Source organism: Telmatherina bonti, assembly GCF_933228915.1.
Source record: "Telmatherina bonti genome assembly, chromosome: 13".
Lineage (NCBI taxonomy): Eukaryota > Metazoa > Chordata > Actinopteri > Atheriniformes > Telmatherinidae > Telmatherina > Telmatherina bonti.
Genome location: NC_136611.1, coordinates 17,523,669 through 17,549,283, shown reverse-complemented (window position 1 = coordinate 17,549,283; position 25,615 = coordinate 17,523,669).

Below are 25,615 nucleotides of genomic sequence, written 5' to 3'. Positions count from 1 at the left end.
AGGTGCCTTGCAGTGAAATAAACAATGTTTTTTCTCAAGTTGTCAACATTTATGTTTTTAACTTACTACACTTTAAAGCCCTCAGTTTCAGAATTACTAAATATTGTCACTTTAGCTGATATATGAGCCATTTATTTTACATATCTCATGTCTGGAAAAGGGCTTTCAACTTCTTAGATACTCTTCATTCACTTTAACCAAACTCACACTTCCATGTTGTGAAGGTAATGCAAGCAAGTTGCAAAAAAGGAAAAACAGCTGTGAAAGTGAAGTAAAATATGTGAGAAGGGATGAAATGTAAAATATGTATGTAAGTGAGGTTGGAAACTGATAGTAGTAGTTATTTTGACATATAGTTGCACATGGCGAAAGATGAACAGGTAGAACATGATTATGATGAGTAAATGAGACAAATGTGAAGCTTTTTTTTCCTTGTATGTTATGACCTGTAGCACTTATCCCATTATTGTCTTTGGTCTATGTTCAGGTTTGAAATGACGTCTGCAGCATTTTGGTAGTATATCCGTTGTCAGAATAGAAAGTTAGGTTGTAATTTAAGGCAATTTTTGTTCATTAGCAGTAAATCTTGGTGCAATTACACTGTCATTATTATTATACCGCAACAGTGTTAAATTTCTTTTAGCTTTTTTCTGATATATTTAAACATCTAGCATGTAATTTTGATCAACACATATGCTATAACATCCAATGCATACATGTATGTTATTCATAAAAAGTAGTAGCATAAAACAAAGCTCTTCTTTTTATCCCTCAGATACAATATATGATTTGCTAAGTTGTTCTTGTTCATTCTTTAAAGTTATTTTATTATATTAACCTTATAAATGGTATATCCCTGCGATGGACTGGCGAGCTGTCCAGGGTGTACCCTGCCTGTCGCCCAAAGCCGGCTGGGATAGGCTCCAGCTTCCCCGCGACCCTGAATTGGAATAAGCGGTTTGGAAAATGAATGAATGAATGAATAAATGGTATATCATGCATATTATGACTGTCTTAAATGGCAATAAATTGTCAATGTGCTTTAAATAAAACACTTGTGACATTCTTACACTCTGTCTAAACTCTTATAAAGATTTGAGATGCAGTGACTGTGAGACTGCTTTCTGTTTGCACAAATACAAATGAATGTTACGCAGTTGTTTATTTCCAAGCACATTAAACTTTTCTTTCCCCTAAATGTCTATTTTGATGTCTCACGTGATAAAACTGTGAAATTGCAGATATAGCAGTGAGTGTTGTCTATTTTTAGTATCATAAAGATTCAAGCCATCACATAATATAAACATCCGTCACAATCTATGAGCGGTTTAATTAAAATGACAATAAACAGAAAGCACCAGTTCTGTATTGTATTACATTCCATTGAACTGTTTCAGTGGAGCATCAAACAAAGGCAGAATTTCAATTTTCTTGAAGACAGAAAGTTTTTTGTAATGTTTCCACAACTATGGACTCCAGAACAGTTACAGACCTCAGAGGTTTAGCCGAAGGACCCACATGAAACCATGATTTGATTAAACACAAAAAGCAAAGATGCATCAGTTTTGTCTTATTTAGACTAAAAATGCTAATTTTGCACAGGTTATTATTTGTAAAAATGAAAAAAAAAAAATTTAATTCTACCCTAGTGTCGGGCATCTTATGTGCCCGACACTAAACTGCCCACAATAAAAAAAAAAAAAAGGAGTAAAAAGATATTCTAAAAAGTATCTCTAAAGTATTGATTTAGCCTGCTACTGAACTCTTATTATAACATCATCAAACTTCTGAACCAAGTGATATAAGACATGTTTTTCTCTCATGAACTGCCATTTTAGTCTCAAAGGAGATGAAGAATCATTAAATCAGATATTTTCTCTCTGGCTGATGTTCTAAAAGACCATCCAGTTAGCTATAGTCCCCAAGAGTCTGGAGATGTCTGAGCATAGCTGTTTGAATAACACCAACATATGTTAGGGATTTTGCTGTCTGTGTGTTAAGAGTGTGTGTTTAGAGCTGGCACGGGCTCTGTCTGCACTTCCCATCTGTTTACATTGTCATGTGCTTGATGAGGCGAGACCACTCATTTGTCAAACAACATGTGGGGTAGTGGAGGAAGGGATGGGGTGTGTGAGGAGAAGCAGAGGAGAATGTGTGTGTTCATGATAACAGAGCGATAATTAGATAAAGGGGATAGTGCAGCTGGAAGGTTAATGACAGTAATGAATATATTATTGTGGATGAGACGTCACAGGTTCCCTTTGCTGTTCTGCAGCTGATGATTCAGAAAAAAAAACTAAAAATCACAGAATCGTTTAATAAGTTATTTTAGGCATAAAATGACAAAAACAAATAGTCAAGACTTAAATATGTTAGAAGTTGGTTGGCAAGAAGAGTATTCAGTACATTTGGAAGCAGTTGCTTTCTAAATGTGTTTCACTTCATGTCAAATATAAAAAGGGTTGAAATATTTACCATCTACACTGAGATTTTATAAAGCAAAAGTTGAGCAGGGCTTTAAATTGATTTAAATCCCTGTAGCCCACAGTTCAAACATCTTCAGAAACACACACAGAAGGAGGTCAACGGATGGATTTCTGATCCAGGGATGGGGGGGGGTTCGTGTCACCATCTGGAAAGGTCAGAGGTCAGACAACAAGACCAACTCTGAGGACATCTGGGACAGCAAAGTGTCTGAATACACTCCCACATCATACACGCCATGCCTTAAACAGAGACACACTGATGGACACACTCACAAATAAGCCAGATTGATAAATATGGTTTGACATTCTGCATGTTTTTATACTGTCAAACTTTTTTTTCCTGTAGAGTTTTACAGACAATGCATTGTGCACAGTACAGCACACTATGATGGTGAGTGAGAGTGCATGTGTGTAAGTTACGATGTTGTCACAATCAGCCTTGCTTCCTCCAGCATTGCTGCTTGCCACACCCCTAGTCAGTTCACTGCTCTCACCTGCCTCTGCCACCTGTTCACAATCCCCATCAGTTCAGCCTGCGCATATATGCAGCCTCCACCATTCACTCACTGCCAGATTGTCATTGCTCTCATGCCTGACCTTCCAGCACTCCGACCGCAATTGCCTGCCCGTTACCAACCTGATCTGTCCCCGACTTCCGCTTCCTGCCTTGCCCTTGGAGCCTGCTCCCCAGTGGTTACTGGGTTTCTGTCCTGGAGGACCCCCAACCGTGAGTTGTGGATCTTCACTCACCTTGTTGTGTAAGGTGTCCACTCTGTTGGCCCAGAGGAAAGTTACTCTGCCCTGCTCTGCTCTACTCATTGTGAACCAGAGTTCAACTCCAGCACCGAACCTCACCAAGTGGCTGAAATAAAAACTGTTAATCTGCCCAGATCTCTTGTGCTGCTTTTGGGTCCTTTCTCCAATCATTTCAGATGTGTATTACAAGAACAATATAAATGACACAAGAGCTTTAGGAAGCAATATCTGAACGTTTTAGTGTTTTGTCTTTGTTTTTTCTACCAAAGTCCTCTTGAGCTGCATGTTATTTCTCAAGCTTTTGTAAATTCAGCAGGAGTGAATAACACTGTTATACCACTTCTCCAGGCAAGGGGGCAGCAGCCTTTTATAATTCAACACTGGCTAACTGGATTGTGCTTTTAGATTGTTTGCAGACAGTGTTTGATGCAGGTTACATCACAAAACTTCATTAAAGTTGATTAATTATTTAATTTTATGTGACTACAGAATGAAAAAAGTTTGTTCAAACACCCAACATGTTTAGGGGTTATGCCTGCCAAAAGTCAGATTAACTATTTGATTTAATAACATCCAGCCATCCATTTTCTTAACAGTTTAGTCCAAGTAAGGGGAGCTGGAGCCTATACCAGCAATGATGGGGGAAAGGCAGGGTACACCCTGAACATGTCGCCAGTCTATTACAGGACTTATTAACATGTATCTCATGATACTGTATTTTTAGGAGTGAGGATGGCCTGAGTTGGAAAAGGAAAGCATGAGGTGAGCTATATAGTAACTTCAGTTAAAACTATCATATAGATAAGCCTACTTGTGTCTGTGAATGTCACACCTCTGAGAATGCTATTAACGGTTTAGCTGTACTGAGAAACACTTTCGTTTGTGTAATGTTGGCATCAGACTAACGACAGGAGACTCGGCACTTGCGCTTATCTCTGTGACCGTTCGTCGGGTCTGTGGAAGGACAGGCAGGGATTAGTAGCCATTTCATAATGTGTGTTAATCTGACAGATTAGCTTGATTAGGTTAATCTAAGAGTGTTTATGTGAATGAATATCCTGTATGTCTGAATATTTTGGTTTAATAACAATGTTCTATAAGTATTGGTCAGACAGATTTACAGTTCAAAAACCGTATTTTAATGTAAAATTCAAAGTATATAAGCCTCACATGCCATTAATGTCCACAGAGTTGCTTACTATGAAATGAACACATTGCTTCAGTGTTTCAGTTCGAGTCAACTATCCTTAATATAAATATTCAAAACTAAGTTTCAAGTCCAAAAATAGGATTTTCTGTATTTTTTCTGCATCAAAAATGTAAAAAACATATTGAGAACAGTTCCACTCATCAATCAAATCTTTTGGAAGCCCACAGCCTTTTGTATGCATGTTAGCACACAAAGCAGGCACAGATATAACGACCCACTTTATAGTGATCTCATCTAACTGTTGATAAGTGTTGACAAGTGGAACAATGTCCTCACAGATTACATCAACCAGTACGGACATGTTTTCTTAAGTCATACGACCTGGCTGTGACTTAAACATCTTGCAATAATGTTAAATTTATTAAATTGCTGAAAGTTTTGAAGAATCTACAGCTTACACACATGCAGTTCTTGTTATGAGATTCATGGCTAGTTTATGTGTTTGTATGGGAAAACTGCTACACACAAACTGCTATTAACTGAAAACTGCTACACAACACTTTTCACTTTATTTCTTTCCCGTTAATGACACGTGTCAGTTCTCTGATATAAATGACAATTTATGTGATTTAAGCCTTGATCCTCACTGAGGAATCAAGGACCTCATTTTGTGCCATGACAGTAGTAAACTTACTGGAACAGTACATTTATCTTCCTGTGGTTACCCACAGGGAGATTAATTTAGATAACTGTAGATTAAAAACTCAGAAATTATTTCTGTTTTATTTCTACATAAAGATGCTTTTAGCAAAACCCAAACTAATGCACAAACCTGGTGATTTGGCATCTTTCTGCTAAAGGGATGACAGTTTCTGCACACATGCATGCTATTACACAGTAACATGCACGAGAAATTTAAAAAAAGCTTTACTCTGAAGCACACAGATACACACACACACTCACGCACACACACAAACACTTATAAAGTGATTAACTGTCAAACTGGACAGCCAGAGTTCATCAAAGGTCAAGATTGATTTACATAGGCAGATGGAGAGTCCCATTAGTGAGTGTGTGTGTGTGTGTGTGTGTGTGTGTGTGTGTGTGTGTGTGTGTGTGTGTGTGTGTGTGTGTGTGTCTACTTCACTAACAGAGCCTGAACACATTCACACGAATGCACAGAAAACCTCCTTGCACACACATGCAGACTGTCCCCTGTGGTGCTGCTCAGTGCAACTAGTTCATGTTACCATGGAGATGATGAGTACATCATCATGATGGGGTCACAGCACAGTTAAAGGTCAGAGGTCATGGGTGAGATGGTGTGTACTGCATTTGAGTGTATCAGTCTATAACTATCCTGAGGGAAAGATCTTGTAGTATAGGGATGCGGTGTGGACCACTACCGTAGTAAATTAGCCAGCGGTAAAGTGAATTACTGTGCATGCAAGAAAATCAGTTAAATATTATCTTCATTGATATTTGATATGCCAGATCACATTAACCTAAACAGTGTACAGCTTTGAGATGTTCAAGATTTCTTTGGGAACAAAGTTGGTGTGTATAGAAGGCTGCATCCTCGTCACAGATATCCTATAAGTATGACCATTTATTACCTCCACCAAGGAGGTTATGTTTTCGTCGATATTTGTTTGTTTGTCTGTTAGCAAACTCAAAAAGTTATGGATGGATTTTGATTAAATCTTCGGGATATGTTGGGGGTGTCACAAGGAACAAATGATGAAATTTTGGTGGAGATCTGGAAAAGATCCTGGATTCTGGTTTTTAAATAAAAAGTATAAAGCAGACGCCGCGCCACTGACTAAATATGCAGTGGGCGTGTGCGTAATGCGCGTAACTTTGGCTATGACTGGCCGATCAGTATGACAGACCCCTCTTACTAATTGTGTGATATGGTATCACGCTGATGTCATACATAAATGTCATCAATCGGCACTGACAAAGCAGGAAATGTCTGTGACGCTGAATGACTGGCACCTGTTGTCATCCAATCAAACTGATGCTACCGGGCTTAAAATTGTGATTTTGTCCGCCTAACTATTAACGAAGCACAGTGGGAAATGTAGTTGCTTTACTGAATGCAGTTTTATGTCGGTGGATTAAGGTTTTGGAGGCAAAACAGCAAAGGTAAGACAGAACATGGAAAGATGTTTTTCAAACGTGATGCATAAATTCAACCTTCTTTTGACTCTGGTTGAGTGAATCTTGGTCATTAATTACCTCCGCTGAGGAGGTTATGTTTTCCCAGGAGTTTGTTTGTTCCGTTGGTTGTCATTACTCAAAAAGTTATGGATGAATTTTGATTAAATTTTCAGGATGTGTTGGGGGTATCACAAGGAACAAATGATCACATTTTGATGGAGATCCGTCAGAGATCCTGGATTCTGGATCACTTTGAAGTTATGTAGGGTGTTGATCACCATATGCTTGGCGGAGGTCTGCGCTCTCCAAGTGCTTTTCTAGTTTCCAGTGTATTTACCTGAACTTCCTCAAAGAAAAGCTTTTCCATTTTCTACAACTTGGATTTTTTTTTCTTTTCGATTGTGGCATCAGTTGACAGTGATAGTCCGGCATCTACCACAAGATCTGCACTAGTAGTTAATTGCATGAATTTTGCAGGCTTAATCGCCAAAGTAGTAAACAAAGTAGTGATCAAACAAACCAAAATGGCTCATACTGTGCAAGGATGTTGGGAGACATTGTTCAGTTTCATCCATTCATGAGATGAACCAGATCCTCATGGAATATGGATTTAAGCATTAAATGAAAGAAACACCCCTTAGTTCAGTTTCCTGATGTTTCTGATTATCCAGTGTTTCCTACTCGGGACTTAACAGAGTAAAGCAGATGGAAAAATACACCTTTTTTATTTGGATGGGTAAAAGTATTTGAGATTAGGACCTTTGTAACAAATCCTGCTTTGTTTCTGTTTTTTATGTTGCTACTGCGTGTTTGGTGTAAACAAATTGCAACCAGCTTTTTTATGCTATCATGGCATTGATTCTTAATAGAAACATAGTTTATGTCAAAATACAGAATTGAGTGAAGCAAAAACATTAGTTCTAGTTTAGTTTACCTTAAGTTACATGTCAGCTTTGTTGTTTGCAAACACAATCTTAAAAAGTAAAGGATTTATATGAACTACAGTGGCAGATTTACAAATCTTAGCATGCTTTGGCCTCTTTTGTTGTCAGTAAAAGGTTCACAAGGCACTTTTACTTCACTTCTGAAACAAAGCGATTCCCAGTTCATGTCTGGAACACATATCATAGGTTCACTAAAACATGTTGGTCTAAAGCATGATAGGTTGACCACCACCATGTGTTAAGCAAAACTAGGCTAATCTAATCAGCTAAGGCTAATCAATCACCTAAGACTAATTAGCTGAGGCTCAAAATTCCACGAAAGTAATCCCAGAATTCCAAGAGACAATTAAAAATAAAGGAAAAACATCCAAAAGCACAAATGTACCATTTTTAATCTTTGTAAAAACCAACGAGTCATGCATGTAATGACTTGTTGCTTTGTGGAAATGAAACGAATAAATATCAGCTGCAGGTAAAACTTTGACTACTAACGGTGAACTGCCAAGATGAGGACATCACCAAGAGGTTATATCCAGTCTCCTACCTTGGATACATATTTGAGCTTCATCACAAACACCTTTATTGACTCAACATAAAGACATTTTTACTGAATGCCCTTAAAGTTTCTTCTAACATTTGAAAGTTTCCACAAACATCAATGTGCAACAACTTGATGAGTTGATGGATTGGTACATCCACATGGTTATAATCACAAACTGTTGTTCCTCCTCTTTCTTTTCTCATTCTTTTATTAACTGCATACACTGTTTTCAACCTCTAATGAACCTTCAGTGTGTGACTTGTTACTTTTCTCTGGCATGAGCATCCTTTGCATTTGCAATAAATACAGTGTTGGGATTCCGATGTGTGTCTGCATGTGTTTATGCTGTGCAGAGGACGAAGGATGGAGAGAGAGATAAATGCTGTTGTCGTGCTGTGCGGTGCGCTCCATCACTTTGATAAATCTCACTGCGAGCTGACAACACCTGCTGACAGCACACTAAAATCTGATTGGCTGGAACAGCTCCAGGTCATGAGGATGCTAATGGATATGATGTGGACAACAAATCACACACAGTAAGGCGGACACACACACAAGGAACACATGAAAAAATAGGTCATACTCCATGAACAATATTCACTCACACATAATATGACTGCACTTCCACCTCCAGTCTGACATTGTGTATATCATTAGCGTTGTAATTATCACTAATGATAGAGAGCCACCACTCTGACTCACCTGATGATTAATTAGCTCATTTACACATATTTTATATGATCCAGCTAGCTTCAGATAAATGGCTCCTTCTGGAAAAATTAAGAAGGAAATAATGAGTCCAGGAAACAAAAGTGTTCTCATGAACATAAGCATTTGTCTACAAGATAATGTAGGGCGCTTGATGAACACGGCAAACATATAATATGAATACTTAATACGATTACATCTCCATACACACTAACACTGTTCCTTTCTGATCTCTGTTTTGATTTGTAGTTTATCTTGTAGGTCAGGAAGGCACATGCACTCCCACTCATCTCCTTGTCTCTGCTCTCTTTATGTCTCCTTTGAGCATCACAGTCTTGTCAGCGAGCATTAAAAATGATTTCACTTCATTCCGATTGTGACTTGATTTGAGAGAAGTTGGTGCTGACAGAGAAAGAGCTTGACAAGAGGAATGAACAGAGAGAATGCAACGCGAGTGAAACATCAGTGAGTGCGGCGAGGCGATGGAGAAAGACGTGGGGAAGGTGGGGGTGATGAAACACAGTTGCAGTCTGACCTTTGAAGAGCTGCTGGAAAATGTAGGACCAACTTCAAAAGAGCACCATGAAATATACAACACACCACTGCCGCTGTCGCCTGAAATCTTCGTACCTCCAGGTGTGTTTTTTTTCAGCTGGTTGTTTTCTGCTTGGGCTCACCTTTGATATCTCGGATAAGGTCGGATAAGCAGAACTGCCTGTGAAATGTGAGCTGGTGGGACGCAAACTGCTGGTTGGTTTTTGTGTCTCTGTTGCTCCTGAACCTTGACTTTGTGGAGGGCCAAAATTTTTTCCTGTTTTTTTTGGGTTTTTTTTTTTCTTTTTCCCTTTTTATATCTGCTTTGTGTAACAGATGCAATTATTCTTTGTGTTCTCCTTCCTTACAGGTTCATTTCTCCCTCCATCGCTGTTTACACTTCAGATCTTACACTTGACATATCTGCAATCCCCTCTCTGTTGCTGTCTCCCCATCCACTGCAGTGTGTGTGTATGTGTGTGTGTGTTTGTTTGTGTGGGTGGATGTCCTTTTTCTTGATCTTTGTGTCTATCTTTCTCCATCATGCCTTCTGTGTGCAAATGTTTGTGTGTGCTTAGGTGTATGTGTGTTTAGTTGATGCAGATGAGACAGTGATACATGATTTGCTGCGAGTTTTTCTGTCAGAGGACATCAGATCATCAACATACTCACACATTCACACACATTTGCAGGCAAACACACACACACACACACACACACACACATATATATACACACATGGTGTCTAAGGAGATAAGGGAGTCTTTGAAGGTGGAAATTAGTTTTGGCGCCTGGCTGCTCCTGTCTTGCAGGTCATGTGACTAAATCCTCCAGTCACACCAGCATAAACTGATAAGACAGCTACTCTGCAAGTGTGTATTTGAGAGTTTGAGTTCCAGTCTGTCACTGTGCACGTCTACCTGACTGCATGCACACAATGTGTGTATATGTGTGTGTTTATAGATTCCATTTATCCAGCATGCATCTCTTGTGGCAGGGTGAGGTAATTGGTGGCAGATAAACAGCACTTAATACAAACACACAAACACTCACACACACACACACAGGGTAATCAGAGGGGATTTACAATGTGTAGTTTGGAGCCTAATTGCTCTTCAGGTCCCTGTGCAGTGCTGCCAAAGCCATTAGCCGCTGCTGTTCTCTGAGAATTTAGTCAGTGTGTGTCGCTTGAGTATGTGTACTTGGTGAGTGTGCACATCCCTCCAGTGTATTTATGCAAGCATGCATGTGTGTGTGCTTGTTCTTCTTTGTGTGTACCCTTATTTGCTTCTCATTGGTGTGCGCGTGCCCGTAGCTTTAGTGTTTTTCTCAGGGACTTGGCTTCCTTCCAAGCTTGAAGAGCTAATTGGAATTAGAATAACATTCCTCAAAGGCCGCTCGTTTAGTGCTGGAGCTGAGTGCTAACGATGGAGTGGTGGGTGAGGGAGAGAGGAGGGACTGAGCGCCCTAACGATCCACGCTAACAATGTTTTATTCTGATTTTTAATGAGGGGTAATCACTCAGTTGGATAAGAGGAGCGGCAAAAAAAAGAGAGAAAGTCTGGGGATGGATAGAGGGGTGGAGGGGGTGGTGAGAGGAGAGGTGAGAAGGAAATAGTAATTATCTCCTCTCTGAGCTGTGAATCACAGCTCATGTTGAGGTCTCTCCCGGGGAAATTAGAGATGCACACTAACTGCCTTTATCCAGTCAGTGCTACCTGACAGCGCCATGATAACAAAACTGTTGCTGCAGCCTCAAAACAATAAGCACTGCAACCACCACCGTCTCAGTCTGTCTGTTTTACCATTTATAAGTTATCATGTGGTTTTTACACATTGGTTTATAGTCAGTGTGGATGTTTAATTGTTTTCACAACTGACAAAAAACAACTAAATAATCCCTACAACATAACAATAAAACTGTTTTTTTTTTTATTGCAGCCAAAACATCTTGATTGATGCAAATAGCATTGTACTGAACCCAAAGTAGTAAGGCTGTATTTAACATTTAAGTCGTTGCGGAACTGAATTTGTGGATCCATTGCCTTGCTTTGTTAATGTAGCTTTCAATGGATAGTAGAAAGCGGTTCAACTATTTTAATTGGTAGTGGAGGCACCAACCAATCAAATGATCTGACCAATCATGTGTCTAAAGCCTGCTACGTAATCCAGGAGAAGTGAGAATGTTTTTCTTTTTCTCAGGCCTCAAGAAGAAAATGACATCCTTTTATTCAGACAGTTTTCAACACATCGGGCTGGAAGAATTTCTTTCTTGGGGGGCTCCAAGAAGGATCGTGTGATTGGTCAGACATTTGAAGTAGAAGTTGTTGTCCGCATTTTTGCTGATGCAGATAGAAGAGACTGTTTTGATTTTAAAAAAAAAAAAAATGAAAATCTAAATGAAAAGTACGAATATTTTCACTATTTGAGGCATTTAAACACACAGACCAGCTGCGTGCACAACTTGCCCTGCCACAGACAAATTTTCTTGTTAAATATGTGATAAACAGAATCATTGCTCATATAAAAAGACATCACCACCCACAATGATTCCTCCCCTGTTGCAGACAAAGCTTCCCATGAAATATGAATGGACCAGCCCAAAAATTGTGTTTTTTCTTGTTCTTGTGGCCTTGAGAGCAAGAACAATGTTCTCGCTTGTTGTGGACTATGTAAAAAGCTTTATTTGCTGATTCTCAAGTATTACGCCTGCGTAAAATACGCCTTTTATCCTCTAAGCCTGATGTGCATCTTTGTGGAAAAATGGCAATACCTCATGGCTATTTGCAATGCATTTACAACATGTTTAAGTTCATTCCACTGTGTATGTGATCACACAGTTTACTGCTTTGCATAAATATAACACCCATGTAATTACATGTGGTTTTCTCATAATGCAGACATAACCCATGTTCTGTCTTAAGCTATATTTCATCTTAAAAAGTTCAGCAGGCCCCGGCATAGATTTGGTTCAGTTCACACTGCTTGCGATACCTTCTCTTTCTTTTGTGTTGTTGTAGCTTTAGTTGCACTAAATACTTGTGGATTGAAATTTTGTTTTTAGCTTTACTTTGGTCAAAAACCCCACCAACAACTTGTTTTCAATGCTTGTTTAATGGACACCTAGTGGGAACACAACAGCCAGGTGCACAAGCTTGTTGGGGTGAAAAAAGTGAAAACAACTCAGACATGTGTTTACAACCTGTAACATTGCTCACAAAGCTTTAAAAATAACATCAACTACTTGCAGACAAAAAGAGAAGAGAGTGATGAATTTCACTGCCTGTAAAACAGTTGGCAGCTTGTTCTCTATGCAGCTGTGAGGGTTTGATGTTCATGGTCCCATTAAAAATGATAAACTAACCGAATTATCTCAAGATAATTATGATAATCAAAAACTGTGGTCCAACACAACCTCAAAGATGTGATATAATGTCATTGCTTCATGTTGTCATCACTATAGGTTTGTTCTGTGGGAAGTAGCGACCAGCTGTGAAGTGCAGACTGATTTAACCTTAACAGGTGTTTAAAAAAATGAATGGTGGTAGTTTTGATGGAAAAACAGCACTACAAACACTGTACTAGGGGTTCAGTTATAATCTGCTATTAAAGCAATAATTAGACTTGATTATTGTATTCCTTTTCACTGGGCACAAACTTGCAGCATAGGCAACACTGGCAATGTTGCTGACTTCTTGTGAAAGAGGTAATGGTTGATTATTCAAAAAGTGGAATACTGCAAAGTAATTCAAATTTGGAGGTAGAACATGCAGAACAATACAGCAAAGTAGAGCTTTTTTTTTTTTCTTTCTGTGGCAGCTCTATGCTTCCATAGAATAATCCCATCTTTCAGTAATTTCATAATCTTTAACCCCATGTGGGGTGGAGAACTCAGAGTGGCACACAGTACCATGAATCCTGGCAAATATGATGAGCCAGGCTTATGCTTTCTGGTTTCAATATTTCTATTGTCTGGCTCTAGGTCTTACAGATTGTTTACTGACAGCTGGAGACATGGGTAACCTATTAATATTTAACAAAAACCACAGTCTATCCCATCTGGCCATGAAAGTGGATCTGCAAGTCTTAGGATGGTAAGCTCCTGTGTCATTATTATTTCTTTATAATTCCTAACCCCAGCAGGGCACAATAAAAAACCATCAGTTAAGCCTCTCTTATCAATACATTGCAAAACAGTAAGATGTGTAACTCAGTCCAAGAGAGGTAATCATTTCAGCCCACGGGGGACAAAAAGGTAGAGAAGGGGAAAGACTGTGAAAGAAATCAAATTTAAAAGAGTGTGAGAATCAGGAAAGCACTTAAAAACAAAAGCAAGATGACAGCCAAGGAGAGACGGAGGGAGATTTGAAGGCAGGAAGATGGCGTGATGGAGTGATATGGCGTACAGCAGAGGTGGAGTGTGAAACAGATGCTGCTCAGTGGAGAGTGAGAGGCCAATGGAGCTTGTAGAGCGTTTAAAAAGGGCAGAGGCTGAATCGATTCATACACACAAGCACACACAGTTTAGCTTGCACTACATCTACTTGTGTGTGTTTGTGTGAAGTGGGAGGATTGGGTGTGAGGGGGAGTGAAAAATGGAGGACAGAGGAAAGGGTGATGGATAGTGGCAGGGGAGGGATAGAGGTGGAGATGGATCAGAGGAGAGATAGAGGCTGATTATCGCTGAGCATTGACAGAGTAAAGGCCCCGTGGGTTTGTTACAAATACACACACTTTTGCACACATTCACCAACACACACAAGGTCTTCAAGTAGAAACGTGGACTTACACACTCACCAACAAAGTGATGGAGCTACCAGAGTGTTATACAGTTAAACCCCCATTTCAGCCAGCATCATAACTAAATGCCTGTGCTTCCCCCTGCTGATCTCCTTCTTTTCTCCTCTTGTTCTCCTCCTGATAGTCTTTCAGCTGTTCCCAACCCCACCACATCCTCCAAGCATATTCAGTTTCCAGGCTAATTCTCAGCCTTACTCCTTTTAGCATCCTCTCCTTGCTCTTCCTCAAATCTCTCCTCATTTTTCTTTTTCTACAGATTCCCTTTCCTCCTCCTCTTCCTCCTCCTCGCTTACTTTATCATAGCTCTACATAAGGGGATTCTCTGGACCCTCGGAGCAGAAAATGGAGGCTAGTGAAGGGAGACTGCAAGAGATAAAAAAGAAAATCACACTGTCAAATATGTTGCACAGGCACACAAGCATACACAGACATACAAAATACTTTCTTTTTTTAACTCGAGAATAAACAAAAAATCCTGTTAGAGTAAAGGTTAAAAGCTTACTTTATATTTTTTATTTAAAACTACTGCTGACTATTTGTTTGGTACAAAAACCGCCAACACACCACAATTTTGATCTTATATGTTGCCCTGCATGCTCTGAGTTCAGTCTCAGTGACACATTGCCTTTCCAGCTACTGCAGGTTCTGTTAATAGATCAGTTCAGTCAGAAAGCTAAAAAAAGAGTTAACCTTGCTCAAACAGTCTTACTAAGCTAGCTAAATTTTGTTGTAATTGTGTAACGTTGCCCACCTGGTTGGGGGGTAGCACAAAACAAACTGTTGCTAAATATGTTGGTCAATGACTGAAAAATGGCTTGCTTAATACAAATGTTAAGATATGTTGCACAAAATATGAGCAAATGTAAGCAGAATTTTTCTTAACTAGTTTTAAACATTGCTGAAAACATTTTATATAACTTAGGTAAACAAGTAGATGAAATTATCCTGTAAGTATTTTCTATATAAATTTTCACATTTTATAACATAAATATTGCCATATAGATATTACTAGTGTTCCCAAGAGTGTTTTAACCATGTAAATATCATAAACATGATAAATAAATACATTATAAATTCAGGTTTTTATGAGAAATGTAAAGTTCTACAGTCAAAATTTTAGACACATTTTCCCAATAAATCCACTGGGAAAATGTGTCCAAACTTTTGGGTGGTAGTGTATGTCTAATCTAATCCAACATGAAACATCAGCCACCGTAATCATGCTATGGGCCTACATATGCAAATAAAATTACATTGATTATTTAAAACTACTTTTTTTAAGTATTATACATTATTCTTATATTACATATTTATTTCATTCTATTGCTAAATGTTAGTAATACCACTACCCCCCCCCCCATCTTTTTTAAGACCTGTATCGCATGTCTTTCTCCTAATATAATATTTTCTTTTTTTCTGTTCATGGCAACATAATCCAAAAATAGCAGGAAGCAATCAGAGTCCAGTTTTTAATATCCATTATGATTATAATTATGATAAGATAGAGTCTACCAGGAAATGAGAATATTTTTATGCTTATACTTATCTTTTACAACCCTTTGATTTTGCATTTTTACATGAGAGTGAGACATTAATCTGATTCTGAAGTATAAACTTTTAGAGTAAATACAGCAATAGCTTAAATAAATGGTTGATGTTTCACAGTGCAACAAAGGGGGCTGGGGGACAAACAGAGTTTTATTAGAGGAGGGGGATTATGAAAATCGGGATGTGATCTCTGGTGCAGTAATCTTTGCAGCAGCTAGCAATCCCATAAAAAGTGTTAGTGAGATTAACCAGCAGATTAGACACGTAGCCACGCACATATTTAACTGATTAAAATCCTTGAAAATCCAGACTCTTGGGAGGAACTACTCCATTTAGGAACTGTGTTCAGTGTTAACGCTTTCCTGTGGGATAATTATGGAAAATATTACATTTTTCCCTCTTGGTGTGTGTGTGTCAAGTCTCCTAGCCTAGCCAACGGCTATAAAGAATAGCAATAAAGGATTAGTATGACCCAGCAAATGATAAGGAGTTTTAATTTCCTTTGTATCCTGATGATTGATGAGAAAGTTTCTTAATCTTTTTTGGCAGTCTATTTTCAACTGTAAATTCAGATAGAAACTGTGGACAGTGTGTCCATTTGCCTGCAGTTGGTGTGAGTTGGAGTTATTCATCGTGAGGGTAATCAATACTTCTGATCAGCACACCCTAGTTAATACGTATCGATGTTCAACACATGATGCTTTCAGCTGTTGGGGAAAATGGCCAGAGGGCTGTTTGCGCTGAAAATCAGCCCACTAATTTTAAAATCAATTTCACTATAACTGAGAGAGACAGCGATGAACCATGGAGGTTGTCCCACCCACAAAACCAAATGAAACAAAACAAACAAACAAACAAAAAAAAACTGGAACTTTAAAATAACATATATGCTGTATGATCAATATCAGAGATATTTATAATGGAACTGTAGATGTCTAGATGGGGCTTCTTCTAGAGTATGTTTTAAAAGCATTGTGTAAATGCCTAAGGAATAATGTTATGAGTCTATTGCTTAAGTTAACAAAGTTTTTTATTCAATAAAAAAAATAAATAAAATCAGTAGTCTAACTGGTAAGACTACATTTTACCTTCTAACCAGCCTCATCTCTTCTACAGACAGTGAAAGCCCATACTTCCCCTGCACTACTCTAACTCATCATTATACTTGTTTTTGTTGCTTAAATATATATTTGAACACTAATGGTACCTTTCCAGATGTGCAATTTGCCCTTTCCATCACCACTAATACAGACATTTTTTTTTTTTCTTTTACCTGTCCTGTCCAGCATCTTAGCATACAGAACAGCAATCTGCGTGCCATATTTTTGCCAGACAGATTTGCTCTGTCAAGGGAGACATCTCATGTATATAGCTGCCCTTGATAATCTGAATATTTTTATTATTATGATAATTATTTTATTTTATTTATTTATTTATTTATTTATTTATTTTCCTTTTATCATTTTGCAATCATCGTCAGTCTTGATATGGCCGAGCTGGACCTGGCAGGGAAAGAGGGAAAAAAAAGAGGAAATGAAAGGAGGAAAAAGAGAGACAGAAAAGAAAGGAGTGTCTAAGCTGCTAAAGTTACAGTATTTGCAAAACAATATAAAGTACTGAAAAAATACAACAAGACATAAGTAGGATGGTGACAATATTCAAAAACAGACAAAAAAAAAAGAAAAAGAAAAGTAAAAAAAGTAAATGAATTAATAAAATAACAATTACAATACCAACCGTTATTAAACATACCTACAGAGAGTCATCAGCAACATTTAGTAGAAAGCAGATGGGAAGATGAGCGCTTTGTGGGCGTGCACTTGTGAGTGTTCAACCTGTGATCATGCAATCAAAGATCAGATGTGATTAATTAGCAGGGTCCAGGGAGAGCGAGCATTGGCCGATTCATTTTTGATGGAAGCAGATGTGATCTCGAGACTTATGTGTTCCAACAGGAGATTTTTGTAGTGATTAATACTTAACTTCTTTTGGACTTCCAGTTTAATAGGATAGGTTTTTTTTGCTATACATAGGGCCACAAGGATAGTGTGTGTGTTATTGGGGTCCATGTTGATGTCACTAAGGTCTCCCAGTAAGCAAAGCTTGGGGCATGCAGGAATGCTGCATCTGAGCCATGTTGATAATTCCCCACAAACCTTATTCCAAAAATTTTGAACAGGTGGACAGAGCCATAGAGCATGTAAATAATTATCAACTGCGTTACATGTGCACTGTGTGCAGATCTCTGAGTGATTTAGACCCATCTTGAACATTCTTTGTCCTGTGTAATGTGTTCTATGAAGAATTTTGTATTGGATGAGTTGTAGATTTGAACTGTCTGTCATATTAAAAGCATTTAGACATATTTGCAGTCAAGAAGGTTGACTGAGACTGATAGATAGGTCTGTCTCCCATTTGGAAGTTGGCAAGGAATTTGAATCATCTATTTTTGACATCGACCTGTATATTTTTGAAAGTAACTTTGGGCTACAAAGTTCCATAAATTCTGCTACTGTGGGAGGAAGTTCCAAGTCTATTTGATGAAGGGGGAATTTCCTAAGTATAATGGATTTGAGTTGCTGATATTCTAGGAATCTGCTACTATTAATTCCATATTGTGATGATAGAGTGTCAAAAGATAAAATTCTTCTGTTATGGATAATATGCTCTAAATAATGAATTCCTTTATTAATCCATTGTTTAAAGTTGATCATATTTTTGTTTAGAAGAATGTCAGGGTTGTTCCAGATAGGGGTGAGTTTACATGGGATTATTGATGAATTGTTTTTTTAAAGAAATTCCCACCAAACTGTCAGAGAGGTGCTAATGTTGACGCTTTTGAAGCACTTTAACTTTTTTACACTGAAGCTGAAGCATGGAAGATTAGAGATTTCCACATTGTCACAGAATGTTTGTTCTAAGTCTATCCCTGGTTCATCTAATGGACTCGGCTTAAGCCATTTTAAGATATATTGCAGCCTATTTGCTAAGAAATAATGTTGAAAGTTAGGCAAGTCTAAGCCTCCCTGATCTTTAGGTTTTTGTAATGTTTTTAAACTAATCTGGGGTGGTTTATTCTTCCAGAGAAATTGGGAAGTGTATGATTCTAGTGATTTGAACCAGGTGGAGGGAGGTTTCATAGGAATCATGGAGTACAGGTAGTTGATTTTGGGTAGAGCCATCATTTTTATCGTAGCAACTCTCCCCAAAAGTGAAATGGGCAGACATATTTTTAGAGATGCGGGTTTTTAAACTGTATCCTCCAAACCTTCTGTCTAGGGGAATCTCCAGCTTAAAAGATAGGGTTTTTTTAATTATTTCCAAAATTTAACCCAAATTTTTATTTATTATTTTAATTTAAATAATTTTGAAAGGTGAAAAGAAGATGACAGCAATTCTGAATTTTGGCTTCTTTCACACACAATGCAGCATTAACCTGTATTATGAAGGGCACAACAAACTCTCTTCACATACAATGATATCTGGTGCATCTCTGAGACCATCCAAGAATTTACATGACAAAAACACGACACGTGACAATGTCTGTTTTTATGCAGCACACCCTAAGGGTACAAAGATTGTCATTATTATCTTTGAAATAATTACAGATAATATTTTTTATGAAATCCTGCATTATTTATCATAGAGTTTTCAAGTATTCACCATTTTGAGTTGAAGAACATTATTTTAAAAGAACTTCACCATTTATTGGTAGTGTTTGACAAATTACTTTTTACTACAACTGCCAGCAAAATGTCCTTGTTTGTGTTCAAGCTGGCAAATAAATCGGACAAAAAAAGAAGAGAGTCTGTCAAGTTCCCTTCTGCGATACCTTTCTAAGGTGCTCTTTTTATTCTTCCTCGTGTCACTGACCTTTTCAGGAATCAATATTTTGTCATTTTACTGTAGATGCCAAAATATTGGGTTATGCAAATCACTACCTTTGTTTTTAATTTAGACATTTTAAACTTCTCAATGTTTGTGAAATTGGGGTTATGTAATAATCAACCACAAAGGAGATCAGTGAAACAGTGCATGAAGATGTGAGCTGGAGTTTGCCTCTTGTCAGGGAAATGTAATGCAGTCTTCTGTTGAGTTCATCTGACTAAATGAGGCTTGTTCAGGATGCATTTCATAATTAAGACACACTCGCTTCACCATGGAACACTTCTGCAGCTACAGCTTCTATGGGAGAGAGTTTTGCTTTTTTTTTTTTTTTTTTTTAAATACATGAATTTGTTTTTGTTTATTTTATTATTATGATTGACAGAAGAAGCATATTAAAGACAGAAAAGCCTCACATAAACCGACACACACACACACGTGGACACACCTTTATCTCTGTCCTATTGAATAACTCTCTGATGCTTTCCATATTCCATGCGAGGGATTATTACAGCTTACCCACAATCCCCAGCAGCTGATTATCCTGTGTGTTGACAGGACCAAGTTGTGCTATCAGCCTTGTGCAGCAGTCAGCCGTGTGTGTGTGTGTGCGTGTGTGTTTGAAGAAAGAAACCTACTGAATTAGATGTATGTGTGTTTGTAAATTGTAAACTGCCAGCAAGACAGAAAAGTAAGGCATTTATATTTAGCATTTATATATGTGTCAGAAAAAAGGATTATTTTTCATTCTTGTATTTCGGTGTGCACATGAGCCGGAGGGAATGGAAATCACCTGTTTTGTGTGTGTGTGTGTGTGTCTTGTGGGATAGGGGTACACATGTGTATGCATTAGTGCTCAACCAGGCAGGTGTTTATGGTTGATACCTGCAGCTCCAGCAGTGTTGATCACCTCAGCATAGCACCTCACCTTGGGAGGGAGACAGCTCTAAGCTCATTAGCACACACACTTGCAAGTACATGTGCAAACAGACACACACACATCCACATCAACAAATGCACACATAGTGGGCTACCTGAGGAGGTTGTGTTACTAAATAAGTTGCTGCTAAAGCAGAAATAAGCTCAGGGGAGGAAGAGCAGAGTAAGTTTCACGAGAGGAGAGGGAGACTGGTCTGCTACACGAGGGACTTGTGAACAAAGAGAAAGATGAAGAAAAGAGGATGCAAAAGATGTTAATGGATTAAGAGAAAAGAAGTAAAAGCATCTTCACAGACTAAGGCTTTGAGAGGAGGCAGAAAAGAGGGAGGAGGGAGCCTTATTTGACTGAATACAAGAGAAAGGAGGAGAAAGAGAAGGAGGGGATGTTGATTCAAGAGCAGGGTAACAGCATCTAATGGTTTTAAAGGCTATTTTTATTGACACAGGCAGCAACTACACACCTGTTATCCCCAGTTCATTTCCATCATGGTGTATTGTAGCGTATTGCCTTTCCACTGCTTTACTCTACATCTGATGTCCACAAACTCAGTGAAGAAAATATAAAGTGGGTTTGGATGATGGCTAAAGCTGATTAGCATTTCGTTGCATCACAACAGAACTCTGATGTATAGTTTTTCATTATAACAGCGGGAGTTGCAAGGTGACTTAGTGGTTAGCACCATTGTATCACAGCAAGGTTTCCGTATTGAACCCCAGCTGGAGACTATCTGTGTGGAGTTTGCATGTTCCCTCTGTGCATGTCTCAGATCCCTCCAGATACTCCAGTTTCCCTCCCATAGTCTAAAAACATGCTTGCTTGATTAATTGATGTCACTTAATTCCCTCTAGGACTATGTGGGGTTGGTCCTGCAGAGGACTTGCAACCTGTCTGGGGTGTGTACCCTACCTTTTACCTTTACTTGCTGGAATAGGGTCCAAGCCTGGGGAGTGCAAGTTTGTTGCACATATACCAATTTATTGAATATGAACCATGACTTCCAGGCCTGATTCACATGGATGTTGACCACTGATATAAGTTTTTAAGGCTAGTATGTCGTTTAAGCTGAGTTCACACTACAAGACTTTTAACATAATTTTCCTATTGCAGACACCAATGTATGTTATATTAAGGGTCGTGAATTAAAGTGTGTGAGAACCACTGGTTACATGACAGTTATTGTTTGACAGAGGTTAGTCAGGGTTCAGTCGGATGAAAAAATGAGAAAATTTACATTACACAAAAAAATGGATTGTATAAATAAAGATTTTTTAGTCATTTCTACTGGTCTTTGTGTAGGCAGCATGTCCATTACTTCAAAGTTAAGGTCTTGTCATGCATCCTTAAATCCTAAAGAGAAGAGAATCTCCAGGGTGAGCACAGTTTGACATACCACTAGGAACAGGTCCTCACAATTGTAGAAATTCATTTCGACATGCTAACACCCATACTGTACACATAAGCTGAGCAGTAGGCAGAGAGCACCTTTTTTGTGTGGCGTTGAGATAAATAGGATTAGGGATTTGGGAGATTTAGTGGGAATAATCCGTCTGTGTATCAGAGAGAGGCAGCAGCAGTGATGATCAAAAGAGAATGTTGTGATTCAGAGCTCAGAAATCTCTGGATAGACCAAAAACTTGGAGTGACATTTTCTCCATTTTTCCCCTCTCAGGATCAGCTTTGATTTTGTCATGATGACTGCTGTAATTGCCACATAATCACCTCATTCAGTTTCTGCACGTGTTTGTGTGCTAGAGCCAAGGATAGACAGAATTATATATTCACAGTAATTAATCTGATTTACAGTTTACATCGGGGGAGAGACATGGAGCTAATCTGTTTGTTATTGGAGTTAGTACTAAGCAGAGGATTGGATTCAGTCATTTAACACACAGTTGATTTGAACAGCTGTTTTTCTCTGTGGCTATCTACACCATACGTTCATTTTACAATATAGACTGGAGACCCAAAAAAATCTGAACACTGCTTGATCATCTTTTTAGCAGAGTGGCTGACTGGGCCGCACAGCCTGTTCATACTTCATCTATACATTCTGTTTGACTTGGTGCGATAAGAGACTAAAGACCAACCCAGAAACCTAGACAGAAAACACAAGCAGTGGATAGGTCAAGTGTTTTCACAGGAAAGCCAGAGTTAATGTCACTGCATGAACTACAGTGATTCCACAGAACTCTCTTTAAACCCAAAAGCAGGTGACCTTTTCAGTTCAGTGACTATGCAAATGTAAAGACACATTGACACAGACTGTGTCACTGGACTGCACTTTATCTGACTAACAGGAGAGAGCAAAACCCTTGTGGCTGAACAGGCAAAGTAACTGCACAACGTGTAGAGATCTGAGCAGACAACCAGAAAAATTGTTCAGATCTCTGATGACATACTGAGAGCAGCTAGCTGCTTGTACTAAAATGCATAATTTATCCTGAGATGGCCCAAGGAAGAGGGTGAAACAATATTTTGGTTAACACCAGTTAGTGCAGTCTCACATCAGAAACTTTGCTGCTTTTTATGTATTCTTTTCTGTCATGTCTCATTTCTCTCCAGGAGTAGATATAAATATAAAAAACATGTTTAAAAAGTTTTTAAGAGAACATCTAGCTGCAATAGCACATGAAAACTTTACATTAGAATCTTTACATAATTCACTAGTTCAGAAACTTAGAAACATGCATGCAAATGTGTGTCTGCAACAATCCAACAGGGAATGGAAAAAGAAAAAAGAAAAAAAAAAAAAAAACTTTACTGGAGGTGACGAAATTGGAGGCAATTTGTATTGCAACAATTATCTGCAACACACCGCCACCGAGGAGAAAGTTTCATGTAACTGCTTTCACGATAAAACAGCAGATTACACAAAATCTTCTGAGCCAGTTTTTAATGAAAGTTAAAAAGCGAGTTTGGCTTTTTTTGTGGCAGATTTAAATCACTTTCATTTTCTATACCGCGTATTTCAATTCAAGGCTGCAATTAGCAGGCGAGAGGCAGTGTACATGCTAGACAGGTTGCCAGTCAAATGCAGGCAAAACACAGAGACAAACAACCACCCACTTATTCCTAGCTAGAATTTAGTGACCAGGTAAGTTCACATGCGTGTCTTTGGACAAGTGGGAGGAAGCTAAAATACTCAATACACAATCATGGGTAGAACATGCAAACTCCATACAGAAAGACCACTTTTAGAAGGAAATTCACCTCTCACAGGCGTTTCACTCAGCTATGGTGACAAGACCGTCAAAATAAGATGTAGGTTGCAGGATGACTTTATCATTATAAACAATTTTGCTACATTCTGGTCTCACTTTTCTGTTTTGTTGCAACATTCCACTGTTTGACAAATCAAGATGGAGGCCCTCATGAAGGACCCACAGCAGTAAGGACGGTGCAGATGTAATATTCACTCATTCGAATTCAAATAAATGCACAAATTAAAGGGGAAAAAAATAAAGGACTCAAACAGATGTTTGCTTGAGGAAAATGACATTCCTCTGGTATCCATCCTTACTTATTAATATAACAGCCTTTGGGCGTTACAAATAAGTTTTACTAGTTTTATTGCTGTACAGAGAAAAAAAAAAGGTTAAAATTCTTCCCTGCTGACTGTTTTCAGATAATAAATCTTCAGTGCATGTGGAAGAGCATGTAAATCTCAATCTTATTTACAAATGTGTAATTAAAACCATTTTCTGTTTGCAATCTCTTAAGGATCAACAAGTTTCAAGTTATCTTGTGTTCTTCTGCAAAACTACAGACTCCCAATCCAAAAAAAAAACATTTATTATCTACACATTTTAATCATTTTAGATTTGATACCTTAAGACCATTTAGTATCTGTCTTGATTAGATGTAAAATAAGTACAAAACCAGCTATTTCTAAAACATGTCTTCCAAGAAAAAAAAAACATATGTACATTTATACAGAGAAAAATAGTTTAAACAAAGAAAACTAGATGAGTTTAAAACGGTAAACTCATGGAATTGGAGTACCTTAACATTTTATGCGCACCTCCAAAGCCTTTGAAGTAATTTAATCTCATAATCTTACAAAATTCTTTGCAACATGGAAAAACATGACATTATTTTTTACCTCTTAAGGAGTTATAACTAATGTCCCAGTGCAGGAGCAAAAGTTAAAACTAGTGACAACATATGGCAAAAGGGATGTCTTGTGTTTAATATTTATAGACAAAATGTGATTTTTTTAAATTTTTTTTTTTTACTCTTTTTCACTTTCCACACATACATGATTAAACTGTACGTTAAAATAATTGTAAGCATATGCTGAAGTTTATATAATAAGACAAGTGTTCACAGATGAAAAAAGGCAGGGCCGGGGTCAGCGAACAACAAATCTGGGGATTCTGTTCTGCTCAAAAAGAAAATATAAGAGCTACAAACTGAACTGAACAAAAGAAAAACACGTTATGAAGGATTTCCTCTCTTCTCCTTGAGTAGTTTTATCATCAGTCAATATTAGGAAGACTTGAGAAATGCCGTGGTCCAGCCATGTGAAAATATACGAATTGGAAAAAAAGAAAAATAAAATCTGTTGAATCAGGTATATTTGCAAAGAAGTAGTAAAGGAATTTGAGGATTAACTCAGTCTCTGAAACTCTTACATCAGGTTTTCACCAAGTGTTCTTTCAACCAGGATTATGAGGGGAAAGAAAAACATGACTTTCTTCCCAAAGTAAAGCCTTTTGTAACAAACCTTTTGAAACACTGTTTTTGAGGCTTGATGTCTTTTGATGTCTTGATAAGCTAATAATTCTCCACATAACAGTACTTTAAACACTTTCCCCTCAAATATTGTTATGAACTGATTCAACATAAACGTTTACAGTAGTGCTGTCAGATAAATCAACCTTCAGAATATGTCAAATGTCCCATTTGGGTGTAAAGCCTGTAGATGGACAGCTGCCTCGACTGTGCAGCTAGTAAGAGTAGGACTTAAAGTTAAGACAGAGAAGGTACTATTCAGACAGTGTAGGCATATCAGAAAAGCAGGCTGAGGTTCTAAGGTCACTGAGTTCGTGGTGAGAGATCAACAGAGCATAGTCTGAAGCAAAATACAACCAATACATTCTGCATCCACTGCTTGTAAATTGTTCATCTGCTTGTTATTTATTCTCTCATCCCTCAAAA